Raw genomic sequence first — 14,911 nt, 5'->3', positions numbered from 1 at the left:
GGTGGGTTTTAAGAGAGGAGTAGCGTTTGGCTTCTGTTCACCCCAGGGCGTTGGAAGGGTGGCAGGACAGAGCGCGCCTTTAACCGGATTGCCGTCGGCCAAAGGTTGCAAGGGCTGTGCTGGACCTGCCCCTTTAAGCGCCGGCTAGAGTTGGTTGACAATGGGAAAGGAGAGTGGGATTTCTACAGACGTGCTGGCGGCAGCACCGCAGCGGGCAGCTAACAAGCTCTCTCCCCTCTCTCTCTGTATAACACCCCCACCACCCCCCCCCCCCCCCCCCCCCCCCCCCTCCTCTCCTCACCTCCCCATCCTTTACACCTCCTGGGCAAAGTGGGAAGAGAGAGAGAGAGAGAGAAAAAAAGAGAGGGAGAGAAAGAAAGAGAGGGAGAGAAAGAAAGAGAGGGAGAGAAAGAGGGAGAGAGAAAGAAAGAGAGAGAGAGAGAGAGGGAAAGAGAGTGGGAGAAAGAGAGAGAGAGAGAGAGGGAGAGAGAAAGAGAGAGGGAGAGAGAGTGGGAGAAAGAGATAGAGAGAGTGGGAGAGAAAGAGAGAGTGGGAGAGGGAGAGAAAGAGAGAGATAAAGAGAGTGAGAGAGAAAAAGAGAGAGAGAGAGAGTGGGAGAAAGAGGGAGAGAGAGAGAGGGAGAGAAAGAGTGAGTGAGAGAGAAAAAGAAAGAGAGAGAGAGAGAGAGAAAGAGAGAGAGAGAGAGAGAGAGAGAGAGAGAGAGAGAGTGTGTGTGGTGCTACAACACAGGCTCCTGGAGCAAGTCCGCGACAAACACAACAACATCCACCACCAGCAGCAGCAGAACGGAGGCAGAGAGAGAGAGAAACAAAAGAAGCCGCCGACTGTCCGCTGTAAGTGGGGGACGGGGCTGGAGGGGAGGGGGGGCATTCATTGTACCTGGGATCCCTGTGTGTGTGTGTGTGTGTGTGTGTGCCCTGAAGTTGCCTGGTCTCTGCCCTCCTCCCTCTCCCCTCTCCCCACAGATGCGGCGCAGGACAATCCCGTGTCTCCCATTTCATTTTCGCTTTCGCTGTTAAAATTCCCCGTGTTAAAGTTCAAAGCGGGAGCGAGCGGCTCCTCGTCAGTATCACACAGCGCCCGCTGGTATCTCAGGCTCACACTCACACTCACACCAAGGCTCACACTCAGGCTCAGCTCACACCAAGGCTCACACCAAGGCTCACACCAAGGCTCACACCAAGGCTCACACCAAGGCTCACACCAAGGCTCACACCAAGGCTCACACCAAGGCTCACACCAAGGCTCACACCAAGGCTCACACCAAGGCTCAGCTCACACCAAGGCTCACACCAAGGCTCAACTCACACCAAGGCTCAGGCTCAGGCGTGGAGTCTCGATCTGTTGTTGTTTTGCGAGGAGCTGACTGACCGACCGACTGAGTTGCGGCACTAATTCAATTGCAGATTTGAAAAGGGTTCTTGTTTTAAAGTGGGGAAACTTAACTTCTCTGCAAACTTCTCTGCACAACCCTCTGTGTGTGTGTGTTTCTGTGTGTGTGTGTTTCTCTGTGTGTGTTTCTCTGTCTGTGTTTCTGTGTGTTTGTGTTTCTCTGTGTGTGTGTTTGTGTTTCTCTGTTTCTCTGTCTGTGTGTGTGTTTCTCTGTGTGTGTGTGTTTCTGTATGTGTGTGTTTCTGTGTGTGTTTCTCTGTTTCTGTGTTTGTGTTTCTCTCTGTTTCTGTGTTTGTGTTTCTCTCTGTTTGTGTGTGTGTGTGTTTCTCTGTGTGTTTCTCTGTGTGTGTGTTTCTGTGTGTGTGTTTCTGTGTGTGTGTGTTTCTCTGTTTCTGTGTGTTTGTCTCTGTTTCTGTATGTGTGTGTGTGTGTGTGTTTCTCTGTGTGTTTGTGTGTGTTTCTCTGTGTATGTGTGTTTTCTTTTTTTAAAGACAAAAAGCTTCAGGAGTCGGCTGAGAAATTACAAAAGGTTGTTTAGCGCTGATCTCATCAACATTTCACGTTTGTAAATATATATATATTTTTTATTCCCCCCCCCCAAAAAAAAACCCATGTTAATTATAAGCTAGGCAGCTCGGAAAAAAATTATAAGGGGGAAAGAAATGTTGATGGTACATTTGGCGCCAAGCTTAACTACAGAAACCAGTGGTTTTCTTTCTTTCTCCTCCCCCCCTCTCCTTGTTTTATATATTAAAACTTTTTTTTTCTCTCTCTCTCTCTCTCCTTTTCCGAAATAAATGGGGCGATTGTTAGCGAGTTCATCTATTGATAGACCACAGAGCAAGGTCTGTTTCACAGCACATTCCTGTCTCTGCTCCTGGGTTCATGCTCACAGCTGAGACCTCTGTTCTGTCCTCAAAACGCCGGCATCAGTAACGTTGCCCCAATTAATCTGGCGTTTAAATGCTCAGGTGGTCGTCCTATCTGAGAGAGAGAGGGAGAGGAGGGGGAGAGAGGAGAGAGGAGAGGAGAGGGAGAGAGAGAGAGAGAGAAGAAGAGGGGGAGAGGAGGGGGAGGGAGAGAGAGGGGGGAGAGAGAGGGGGGGAGGGAGAGGGGAAAGAGAGAGGGAGGGGGGGAGAGATAGAGGGGGAGGGAGAGAAGGGGAGAGAGAGAGAGATGGGGGAGAGGGAGGGGGAGAGAGAGGAGAGGGAGAGAGAGAGAGGGGGGGGTCTGGAGAGATGCACCTCTCTTTATAAACCTACACAAGTTTCAGATATGTTCATTGTCAGGCGTGCACGCCGAAAGTTGGAGTGAAATTTCTTGTTTCGCTCGTTTGAGCTCGAAGAGTATACAGCACGCAGGATTAAATGTTTAGATGCAGCGACCAACGCAGAAAATAGTGCAAAATTGGAGTGCAAAAACCCGAGGCAGCTCGAAAATAATATATAAAATTTAAAGTGCACATCGGAACAATCAAAAAGAAGTCAGATGAAACGTCCAGGGCCTCTGGGGAGCAAGGAAAGGGTGAGAAAGATGGTAGGTCAGGCGTCTGATCTTTATGGATAGAGACACACACACACACACAAGATGCTGGAGTAACTCAGCGGGACGGGCAGCATCTCTGGAGACAAACGATGGGTCCCACCCCTGAGGTTACTCCAGCTTTTCGTGCCTTTTACCTTCGGTTTAAACCAGCATCTGTAGTTCCTTCCGACTGATATTTTACGGAGAGGAAAGAAAACTGCAGACGCTGGTTTAAATTGACGGGTAGACACACAAGATGCTGGAGTGACTCAGCCGGTCGGGCAGCATCTCTGGAGAGAAGGAAATGGGTGACGTTTCGGGTCTTCAGACTGATGAAGGGTCTCGGCCCGAAACGTCACCCATTCCTTCTCTCCGGAGATGCTGCCTGACCCGCTGAGTTTCTCCAGCTTTTTGTGATACCTTCAGTCTGAAGAAGGGTCTCGGCCTGAAAGGTCACCCATTCCTTCTCTTCAGAGACGTTGCCTGACCCGCTGAGTCTCTCCAGCATCTTGTGTGTCTATGCTGCCTGACCCTGTCTACCCTGATATTTTATGGAGCCTGTTCCCTTATTTATTTTATTTCAATGGTCTATTTAAAAAAAAAAAAAAATCATTTGGTTTTCCCCTTCGAAACTAAGTTTCCCTCGGTATTTCCTCGCTGTTCGAATGTTGACTGGCTTGAAGCTGCAACTGTTTAAGTGTAAAGTGTGTGTTTTTTTAAAATTGCTAATTGTAAAGTGATTTCAAAAGTAATCAGTGGCCTCTCCTGGAGGCATCCTGTCTGAACTTCAGAGACTGGGGGACCCCTCTGTGCAATGTAATGGCATGGTTTTACAGGGAGATGCAACCTTTTGGTATTTTGTAACGGATTGGGAAGCCTTTGAGCTTCAGTCTGAAGAAGGATCTCGACCCAAAGCGTCCCCCACTCCTTCTACCCAGAGATGCTGCCTGACCCGTCGAGTTACTCCAGCATTCTGTGTCTATCTTCGGTGTAAGCCAGCATCTACAGTTCCTTCCTACGCGTGTCACTTAATGTGCTCCAGTTTCCCTTTTTAATCCCGCACGTTGGTCCTCATAAGGTCATAAGTGATTGGGGCAGAATTAGGCCACTCGGCCCATCAAGTCTACTCCGCCATTCAATCATGGCTGATCTATCTCTCTCCCTTCTAACCCCATTCTCCTGCCTTCTCCCAGTAACCTCTGACACCCGCCTTGAGTCTGTCATCTGAATTGTAAATGCGTTCCCCTGCCTGCGCCTTCTGTTTTGCTTGGGAAGGAACTGCAGGCGCCAGTTTAAGCCGAAGGTAGACACAAAATGCTGGAGTAACTCAGCGGGAAGGGCAGCATCTCTGGAGAGAAGGAACGGGTGACGTTTCGGGTCGAGACCCTCCTTCAGACTGACCCAGTGTAGCTGCAGAGGCTTCAGTCTGAAGAAGGGTCTCGACCCAAAACATCACCAGTTCCTTCTCTCCAGAGATGCTGCTGCCTGTGCCGCTGAGTTACTCCAGCATTTTGTGTCTACCTTCAATTTAGATCAGCACCTGCAGCAGAAGCACTATAAAAACATGGTAGAAGAAATGAGGAACTGCAGAGAGATACAAAATGCTGGAGTAACTCAGCGGGTCGGGCAGCAGCGATGGAGAAAAGGAGCAGGTGACTTTTCGGGTCGAGAAACGTCACCCGTTCCTTCTCTCCAGAGATGCTATCAGTTTTTGTACCTGGCTCCAGTGTGTTCCAAAGCCGTGGATGCAGATCATAAACCCACACAGCCTCTGGAGACCTGTGCCTCCCAGTTTCAACGACTGAATGAAGTTGCTCAAGTTTTGCAGCTGTTTTTTTTTTTAGTTTTGTTTTTGTTCGGTTTAAGGCGAGAACTGCCGAGAATGGCCGTCACTTTTCTGTCGAGGCAGCGAATCTGCTGATGTGAGTGTGGCTGGACTGGTGCAGAACTGTGACCGCGCTCGCCCCTGTGTGCTGAAAGCCAACGTAACGCTTGGAAGTCGAGTGGCAAAAGCATTTCTAAACACCTCTGCTCAGCCCGCCTGACCCAACCTGATCTCCCGGTTGCCAAACACTTTAATTCCCCTTCCCATTCCCACACTGACCTTCCTGTCCTGGGCCTCCTCCATTGTCAGAGTGAGGCCAAACGCAAATTGGAGGAACGGCACTACATATTTCGCTTGGGCAGCTTACAGCCCAGTGGTATGAACATTGATTTCTCTCACTTCAGGTAGCCCCGGCATTCCCTCTCTCTCTCTCTCTATCCCTCTCCCAACAAACAGCTAACAATGGCCTGTTTCCTTTATTGTCGTTACTTTTTTGCATGTCTTTCATTCATTGTTCTTTATCTCTCCACGCCATTGTCTGTATCTCTCGTTTCCCTTATCCCTCACCAGTCCGAAGAAGGGTCTCGACTCGAAACGTCGCCCATTCCTTCCCTCCAGAGACGCTGCCTGTTCCCGCTGAGTTACTCCGGCATTTAGTGTCTTAGCTTCGGTTTAAGCCGGCATCTGCAGTTCCCCCTTGCACACCTCTGGAGTGGCCCTGGCCTGACTGAGCTCAGGATAATTCAGGAGGGACAATGGCCTGATAGTCACAGCAGATTGTGAAATTCTTTTGTTATCCTAACCCCTTGTTAACAGATGAATGCTCAGACTGAAATGTTGGTTTTGTATTTGTTTCGGCCAGTATTTTGTTAAGTCAGGGAAGGAGAGAGGGAGGAAGGGAGGGAGGGAAGGAGGGAAGGAAGGAAGGGGGGAGGGAGGGAAGGAGGGAGGGAAGGGGGGAGGGAGGGAAGGCAGGGAGGTAGAGAGTAAATAACCTCGGGCCGTTGCTTTGCATGGAAATGCAATTTACTATTCACTCGGCAATATTATTTTCCTCCCCTTCACTAATTTCCCTCCTATTTCAACGCCGCCAACTCAAACGAGCAAAGGGGCTCAGCTCTTCATTTCAATCCAGTCCCTTTTAATCGGAAGACTGACACAAAAAGCTGGAGTAACTCAGGGGTCAGGCAGCATCTCTGGAGAAAAGGAATGGGTCACGTTTCAGGTCGAGACCCTTCTTCAGACTGAGGGCCGAGAGAGAGAGAGAGAGAGAGAGAGAGAGAGAGAGAGAGAGAGAGAGAGAGAGAGAGAGAGGATGAGAACTTCCTCAAAGTAGGCATGCATTACCTTGAAGATTTTGCATTGGAGCAGAGGAAATGTGTAGGAAACAGGAACATATGAAGTAGTTGCAGGAGGAGGCCATTCGGCCCTTCGAGCCAGCACCGACATTCATTGTGATCGTGGCTGATCATCTACAATCAGTAACCCGTGCCTGCCTTCTCCCCATACCCCTTGATTCCGCTAGCCCCTAGAGCTCTATCTAACTTTCTTTTAAATTTATCCAGTGAATCGGCCTCCACTGCCCTCTGTGGCAGAGAATTCCACAAATTCACAACAAATTCTCTGGGTGAAAACGTTTCTTCTCATCTCAGTTTTAAATGGCCTCCCCTTTATTCTTAGACAGTGTGGCCCCTGGTTCTGGACTCCCCCAAAGTCAGAAATTCATACAACGTGGAAGCAGGCCCTTCGGCCCAACTTGCCCACACCGAGCAACATGTCCCATCTACACCAGTCCCACTTGCCTGCGTTTGGCCCTTATCCCTCTAAACTTGTCCTATCCGTGTACCTGTCCAAATGTCTCTTAAACATTGGGATGGTTGACCTGCCTGAACTACCTCATTCCACACACCCACCACCCTTTGTGTGAAAAAGTCTAGCTTGTCTAGTCCTTTTATAATTTTATACGTCTCTCTAAGATCCCCTCTCATCCTTCTGGTTTACACCGAAGATAGACACAAAATGCCGGAGTAACTCAGCGGGACAGGCAGCAAAAATCACCAATACTTAATTGCAAACTTTGCCAGGAACATTGTTATTGGGTGGATATCTGTATTCGCTTGCAAGGTAATCGGATTTGTGGCAAATTTTACATTATAACCCGTGAGTTTTCTGTAAATTTTCAATTTCTGGTGTTTTATTCACTGTTTAAAAGGTGCCCCTTTAACGAGTTCAAACACGTAAGATTGTTTATGGACACAAAATGCTGGAGTAACTCAGCGGGACAGGCAACATCTCAGGAGGGAAGGGATGGGTGACGTTTTGGGTCGAGACCCTTCCTCAGACTGACACAGTCTGAAGGAGGGTCCCGACCCGAAATGTTGTCCATTCCTTCTCTCCAGAGATGCTGCCTGGCCCGCTGGGTCACTATAGCATTTTGAGCCTATCTTCGATGTAAAGCAGCACCTGCAGTTCCTTCCTACAGGAGGACGGTTGTATCCAGCTGAGGCTGTGTTGGGCAAGTGACGTAAGGCCGCAAGACTATTTACTGGGGCTCTGTGTCACGGCCTGCAGTTTGTACAAAGCTGAGAGGGGAAATGAAAGCGTTACAATGCATGGCTGTGCGCGTGGGCAATGGAAAAAGAAACACTCCCTGCAACGAAACGTCTGCAAATATAAAGCTTTGGCCAGCGACCGAAAAAGCCATAAGTTAAAAGTTGATGCCGAGTTTGCCATTGGCTTCGGCACTGAGCAGATAACCAGAGTCATACACTGGAATTTAGAAGGATGAGAGGGGATCTTATTGAAACGTATAAGATTATTAAGGGGTTGGACACGTTAGAGGCAGGAAACATGTTCCCAATGTTGGGGGGAGTCCAGAACAAGGGGCCACAGTTTAAGAATAAGGGGTAGGCCATTTAGAACGGAGATGAGGAAAAACTTTTTCAGTCAGAGAGTTGTGAATCTGTGGAATTCTCTGCCTCAGAAGGCAGTGGAGGCCAATTCTCTGAATGCATTCAAGAGAGAGCTGGATAGAGCTCTTAAGGATAGCGGAGTCAGGGGGTACGGGGAGAAGGCAGGAATGGGGTACTGATTGAGAATGATCAGCCATGATCACATTGAATGGCGGTGCTGGCTCGAAGGGCCGAACGGCCTACTCCTGCACCTATTGTCTAGTCTCAGGACTGGGTCAATGTCTCTCCCGTCTCTCGAACCGTGAGAGTGAAGTGGAGCTTGTCAGACCGAGGGGTTTCTCTGACTTCAAGGGGCTTTAGTCTGTAGTGATACAGCGCGGAAACAGGCCCTTCGGCCCACCCAATCCATGCCGACCAGCGAACATTTGCACTGTCCGACACACTAGGGACACATTTACAATTGTGATCATCACGTGCACTAGCACTATCCTACACACTCGGGACACATTTGCAATTATACCGAAGCCAATTAATTGACAAATCTGTATCTTTGGGGTGCGGGAGGAAACCAGAGCACCCGGAGATAACCCACTAGGAGACCATACAAACTCCGTACAGACAGCACCCACAGTCAGGATCGAACCCGGGTCTCTGGCTAACTTAATTTATTTTCCTCCCTTTCGCCCCCTTGTCCATTTTTCTATCCGGATGAATTAATGACTGGCGCGGTCTTTTTACTGCAAAAAAAAAAGAGCATATCATCATATCATATATATACAGCCGGAAACAGGCCTTTTCGGCCCACCAAGTCCGTGCTGCCCAGCGATCCCCGTACATTAACACTATCCTACACCCACTAGGGACAATTTTTACATTTACCCAGCCAATTAACCTACATACCTGTACGTCTTTGGAGTGTGGGAGGAAACCGAAGATCTCGGAGAAAACCCACGCAGGTCACGGGGAGAACGTACAAACTCCTTACAGTGCAGCACCCGTAGTCAGGATCGAACCTGAGTCTCCGGCGCTGCATTCGCTGTAAAGCAGCAACTCTACCGCTGCGCTACCGTGCCGCCCATAATTATTATTTGGAATTAGACGACACGGTGGCGCAGTGGTAGACTTGCTGCCTTACGGCGCCAGAGACCGGGTTCCATCCTGACCGTGGGCGCTGTCTACACGCCGTCCGTTCGTTCTCCCTGTGACCACGTGGGTTTTCCATGGGTGCTCGGGTTTCCTCCCACACTCCAATGACGTGCAGGTCTGCCGGTTAATTGGCTTCGGTAAACAGAATTGTGAATTGTCCCCTGCGTGTGTGTCAGATGGCGCAAGTGTGAGGGGATCGCTGGTCGGCGCGGGCTGGGTGCATGTTGGTGCTGAATCTCTAAACTAAATAAAGACTAAACTATCCCTGTGTGCTGCTTTATAACCGGGGGCCCTTGTTGTTTCAAGGTTGTCCTGTAATTGCTATGGTTTTCTTTAACTCTGATTGAAAATTCCTCCTGATTGTTGAATGGGGCCGTGTTGAAGGTCCTGGGTAATAGACTGAAAGGGTCAGAGTAATCTTCGACCTTGACCACACTAGGGACAGGATTACAGACTCTGTGCACTTCTGGAAAATCTCTCAACCCCGCCTAACAGTGTTTGCATGGGGTCAGCAGCTAAACCCCGGCCACATTTTGTAGGCTTGTTTGTGCAAGAACAATAGGTTCTGAAGAAGGGTCCCGACCCCCAAACGTCACCTATCCACTTTCTCCAGAGATGCTGCCTGACCCGCTGAGTTACTCCAACATCTTCATCCGCCATGGGTTTTATGATTTGTTTTGCATTTTCATGATCTGAAGTCTCAGTGGAGCAGCGGGTCGAGCGCCAGAGACCCGGGTTCGATCCTGGCCACGGGTGGTGTCTGTACGGCGTTTGTACGTTCTCCCTGTGATCGTGTGGGTTTCTTCTGGGTGCTCCGGTTTCCTCCCACGTGTCAGAGGTGATGGGGAGAAGGCAGGAGAATGGAGGTGAGAGGGAAAGATAGATCAGCCATGATTGATTGGCAGAGTAGACTGGATGGGCTGAATGGACTAATTCTGCTCATATCACCTCTGACCTTATCCCAAAGAAGTGTGGGATTTTGGGTTAATTGGCCCTGTGTAAATCGCCCCATATTGCGCATGAGAAAGTGGGATAGCATAGAACTAGTATGAACGGGCGATTGATGTTGACTTGATGGGCCGAAGGGCCTGTTTCCAGTACGATCTTTCAATCAATCAATCAAAGTAAAACCTGCTCGTGGCCTGAAACATCACCAGGTTTAGTTTAGTTTATTATTGCCACGTGTACCGAGGTACAGGGAAAATCTTTTGATCGCGTGCTAACCAGCCAAGGAAAAAAATGGCGGCACGGTGGCAGCTGTGGTAGAGTTGCTGCCTCACAGCTCCAGAGACCCGGGTTCGATCCTGTCTATGGGTGCTGTCTGTGCAGTGTTTGTACGCTCTCCCGTTGAGCTGCGTGGGTTTTTTCCGGGCGCTCCGGTTTCCTCCCACACTCCAAAGAAGTGCGGGTTTGTGGGTAACAATTGGCTTCTGTGGATTTGTAAACTGTCCCTGGTGTATAGGACAGGGCTAGTGTGTGGGGTGAGCGCTAGTCGGCACGGACCCGGTGGGCCGAAGGGCCTGTTCCCGCGCTATCTCTGAACAGAAACAGCCTATGCATAAATACAATCAAGCGTTTCACGATGCACAGGTAAAGGGTACAGGGGGGGGTTTCCAGGTGTGTTGCCTGATTTGGCTTTGCCAGTTTCCAGACTTGCCCCAGATACTCCATCTCCAAATCCTCCCCCTAGTCCTCCCCCCAGCTCCTGCTCTCCCTCCGTTAAGTCATTCCTCTCGGGTAAAAGCAGGCATTAATCGGGAACAATGCTTTGGGATGGATAGCTATTCTCTCGAGGCAAAGTACAAATTGTTGCTTGTACAAAAAAAAACAGAAGTACTCCAGCTTTTTGTGGTGGGTTTGCTGGAGTAACTCAGTATGTGAGGCGGTATCGCTGGAGACAGACGCACAATGTTGGACTCACTCAGCGGTTCAGGCAGCATCTCTGGAGAACGCGGATAAGGTGGCATTTCGGGTCAAGATCCTTCTTCAGACTCGGAAGAAGGTTTCTGACCCAAACCATCACCTATCCGCGTTCCCCAGGGATATCGTGTGTAAGAAGGAACTACATGTACTGATTTACACCAAAGATAGGCACAAAATGTTGGAGGATGTTTGTACCATTGTTCCTTTTCATACCTCGAGCTTCCCTCTCCCCCGACTCTCCGTCTGAAGAACGGTCACAGCCTGAAACGTCACCTATTCCTGTTCTCCAGAGATTGTGCCTGACCTGCTGAGTTACTCCAGCACTTTAGTTTAGTTTGGAGATACAGCCCACTGAGTCCGTGCCGACCAGCGATCCCTGCACATTAATGCTATCTACACACACCAGGGACAATTTTCAAATTTACCAAGCCAATTAACCCACAAAGCAGTACGTCTTTGGAGTGTGGGAGGCTCACGGAGTAAACCCACGCAGGTCACGGGGAGAATGTACACACTGCGTGCAGACAGCACCCGTAGTCGGGATAGAACCCGGGTCTCTGGCGCTGTGAGGCAGCAACTCTACCGCTGCGCCACCGTGCCGCCTTTGTGCGTCTTTTAAAAGTAAACCAGCGTCTACAGTTCCTTGTATCTACTTGCTGAAACATTTTGCTCATCCATCCATCCATCCTCTCGTTTGTTTGTGTGTTTGTTCCTGAACTACAGCCAAAACGGTTCACGATAGCGCGACAATTTTAGGCCCACCTTACTCACCGTCGTCCCTTTGGTGCTAATGGAAGAGGTTTCATTGAAATCGGTGTTATATTGTTAAAGTTATTCACATTTTAAAGTTTAAATCTGTCTCCTAGGGAGGGAGGAGGGAGTATAAGGGAGGGGAGGGGAGGAGTGGGGGGGGCAGGAGGGGAAGGGTGAGGAGGGAGGATAAGGGGGGGTTGAGGGGGATGGGGAGGAGGTAGGGAGGAGGGTGGGGGGGAAGGGGAGTGGGGCCGGGGGGAAGGAGAAGGTAGGGGGAGGGGGGGAAAGGGGACGGGGAGAAAGGGGACGGGGAGAAAGGGGAGGGGGGGAAAGGGGAGGGGGGTGAGAGGGGGGGGGGGGAGGGGGTACTGCACCAATGCAGGAGAGGTTTGGGCCCAACGGGTCCACTTGGTCTAGTAATTTCTAGAAGGAACGATGGCCCAAGTGCTGTGGAGGATGCAGGTGCCAAACTGCCCAGCAGTGATTGCCCCATAGAAAAGAGGGATTTGGTTGTTCAAACGTTCGTGTATTGACTGCAGGGTTGGGTTTCACACTGGTGTTCTGCAGTGCTAGTGAACAGGGAAGCTCTTTATTTTACATCGGAGACTGGAAGTCTGTTTAACTTTGCGTCCGTCTGCGGCCATTGTTGCCCCTTCCCCCCCCTCCCCCGCCCCCCCCTTGGCCCCAAGCTCAACATGGACAATGCCGGCCAGTGTTGTGGGAAAGATTCCCATTCAATCATCCACGTTCCCTCTGGAGTGTGCAAAAGCAAAGGGTATTGAATAATATTGATGGAAAAATGGCTGTCGTTGGGATCCAGTGTGGTTTTACTGATTCTGGCAAAGGTTGAATGTACAAAATGACAAAAGTTCAGTTCAGTTTAGTTTGGAGATACAGCGCGGAAACAGGCCCTTCAGCCCATCGAATCCGTGCCGACCAGCGATCCCCGCACACTGACACTACCCTACACACACACTATGGACAATTTTACATTTATGCCAAGCCAATTAACCTATAAACCTGCACGTCTTTGGAGTGCGGGAGGAAACCAAAGATCTCGGAGAAAACCCACGCAGGTCACGGGGAGAACGTACCAACTCCGTACGGACAGCACCCGCAGTCGGGATCGAACCTGGGTCTCTGGTGCTGTAAGGCGGCAACTCTACCGCTGCGCCACCGTTAGTTTAGTTTAGAGATACAGCGCGGAAACGGGCCCTTCGGCCCATCGAGTCTGCACCGACCAGCGATCCCTGCACGCTGGCCAGAGGGTGTGAGTTTCCATGCCGGACGCATGAACTTTAAAAATCAGAGCCCATGTTGTGTGGCGGCTCGCCGGTTTGAAGAAGAGTCTCGACCCGAAACGTTACCTATCCACGTTCTCCGGAGATGCTGCCTGACCCGCTGAGTTACTCCAGCATTTTGTGTCGACCTTCGATTCAAACAAGCATCTGCAGTTTTTTTCCCCCGACACATGGTACAATGTGTGGTCTGGTTGGAGTGGATGTGGGGAGGATGTTTCCACTGGTGGGAGAGTCTAGGACCAGAGTCAGAATAAACGGACGTTCCTTTAGAAAGAGGATGAGGAGGAATTTCTTCAGTCATCATCGGCGGTCACTGGAAGCGAGTGTGACTGTCCTCTCCATTGGGTCGGACGCCTGTGCGTGACTTTGTTTAACGTGGGGAGACTGGTGTACAGACAGCCACCACACGGTCCTTGACAGATCTGGGTCAGGATCCAGCCGTTGTGACGCTCCACTAAAGTCAGCCATCATCCTCCGCCTGTTCCACTGTTGAGGTCTTGGTCGGATCGCTCTTTGTCAGGGACCTCCCCCTCGACCGTTTCCGACACGGGTGACCCTACCAGGAGCGTGGCTCCAGACGGCATCGCTCTCAGGATCTCAGGACCACACCAGCTTCTCCACCACCACAAGGTAACAACCCACGGAGAAGATTTCTTTAGTCTGAGGGTGGTGAAGCTCTGGAATTCTTTGCCACAAGTGGCTGTGGAGGCCGTCAGTGGATAATTTAGGGCGAATTCTTGATTAGTACGGGTGTCGGGGGCTATGGGGAGAAGGCAGGAGAATGAGGCTGAGAGGGAAAGATGGCTCAGCCATGATTGATTGGCGGAGTAAGCCTGATGGGCCGAATGGCCAGATTCTGCTCCTATCACGCATGTGCTTATGAATAAGGCACAGCGTGCTTGAAAGTAATTTTGTTTTCCAGTGTTGTCAACTTGTTGGTGGTCAAATAGAGGATTGAATGTAGTTGTGGGATCGGGGGAGTGGTGTCTTTGGGAGGGATAACTGGTACGCTTCAGACTGGGGAGGTATTGTTCCTCGATTAGCCACCTCGGGTTCAAAGTGGTCTTTGTCACAGTTCCTAACGGGTGAGAGGAAAATAGTTAAATAGTTCTTTATTTTCACACATACCTAGGTACAGTGAAATTCAATCTTTTGCAGTAAAATCTTACTGTAAATAGGTCATAAGGACATAAGGGATAGGAGTAGAATTAGGCCATTCGGCCCATCAAGTCTACCCCGCCATTCAATCATGGCTGATCTATCTCTCCCTCCCAACCCCATTCTCCTGCCTTCTCCCCTTAACCTCTGACACCCGCACTGATCAAGAATAATCACTCGCTTAAGTAAGCACACTCATAGCCAAGTACAAGCGTGTAAGAATAGCAGATGGCACTGAGTTCACGGAGCCTCTCGGCGCCAGAGTCCCCGGTTCGATCCTGACCTCGGGTGCTATCTGTGTGTAGTTTGCACGTTCTCCCTGTGACCGCACACTTTTCTTCTGGGCGCTCCGGTTTCCTCCCCCATTCCCAGTGACGTGCGGGTTTGTCGGTTAAATTGGCCCTCTGTAAATTGTCGGGAGAGGATGGGAAAGTGGGATAGCGTGGCACGGGTGATCGCTGGTTGGCGTGGACTGGCTGGCCCGAAGCGCCTGTTTCCGTGCTAATCTTAAACCACAAGAGGTGCTCGATTCCAGTGGAAAATGGAAAACGTTCTCCATCGCTCGAGTTACAATTAGGAAGCAAAATAAGATTTAGCGGCCAATAAATAAATGAAAGGAAATGACGACTGGCATGCATCTCACATTGCCCCTTATTGAGCAGGAAGGAACTGCAGATGCTGTTTTAAACTGCAGATAGACACAAAACGTTGGAGTAACTCAGCGGGTCAGGCTGCATCTCTGGAGGAAAGGAATAGGTGACGTTTCGGGTCGAGACCCTTCTTCAGACTCCGAAGAAGGGTCTCCACCCGAAACATCACCTATTCCTTTTCCCCAGAGATGCTGCCTGACCCGCTGAGTTACAAGAAGGGTTTCGACCCAAAACATCACCTATTCCTTTTCCCCAGAGATGCAGCCTGACCCGCTGAGTTACTCCAATGTTTTGTGTCTATCTGCG

The 14,911-nt window shown here is 50.2% G+C and overlaps 1 protein-coding gene across 2 annotated transcripts in view; it reads left to right on the top strand.

The window, feature by feature from the left end:
• Positions 1-262: 262 nt before the first annotated feature.
• LOC144605576 (transcription factor SOX-13-like) overlaps positions 263-14,911 on the top strand; it is a 133,703-nt gene continuing 119,054 nt past the window's right edge. For both annotated transcript variants that reach the window (XM_078420996.1, XM_078420993.1), the window contains exon 1: positions 263-854. The gene's annotated coding sequence lies outside the window, so the exon portion shown is untranslated. The remainder of the gene's footprint in view (positions 855-14,911) is intronic.

The sequence above is a fragment of the Rhinoraja longicauda genome, chromosome 24 (genome assembly GCF_053455715.1).
Source record: "Rhinoraja longicauda isolate Sanriku21f chromosome 24, sRhiLon1.1, whole genome shotgun sequence".
Taxonomy (NCBI): domain Eukaryota; kingdom Metazoa; phylum Chordata; class Chondrichthyes; order Rajiformes; family Arhynchobatidae; genus Rhinoraja; species Rhinoraja longicauda.
This window is presented reverse-complemented; position numbering and strand designations above follow the sequence as displayed.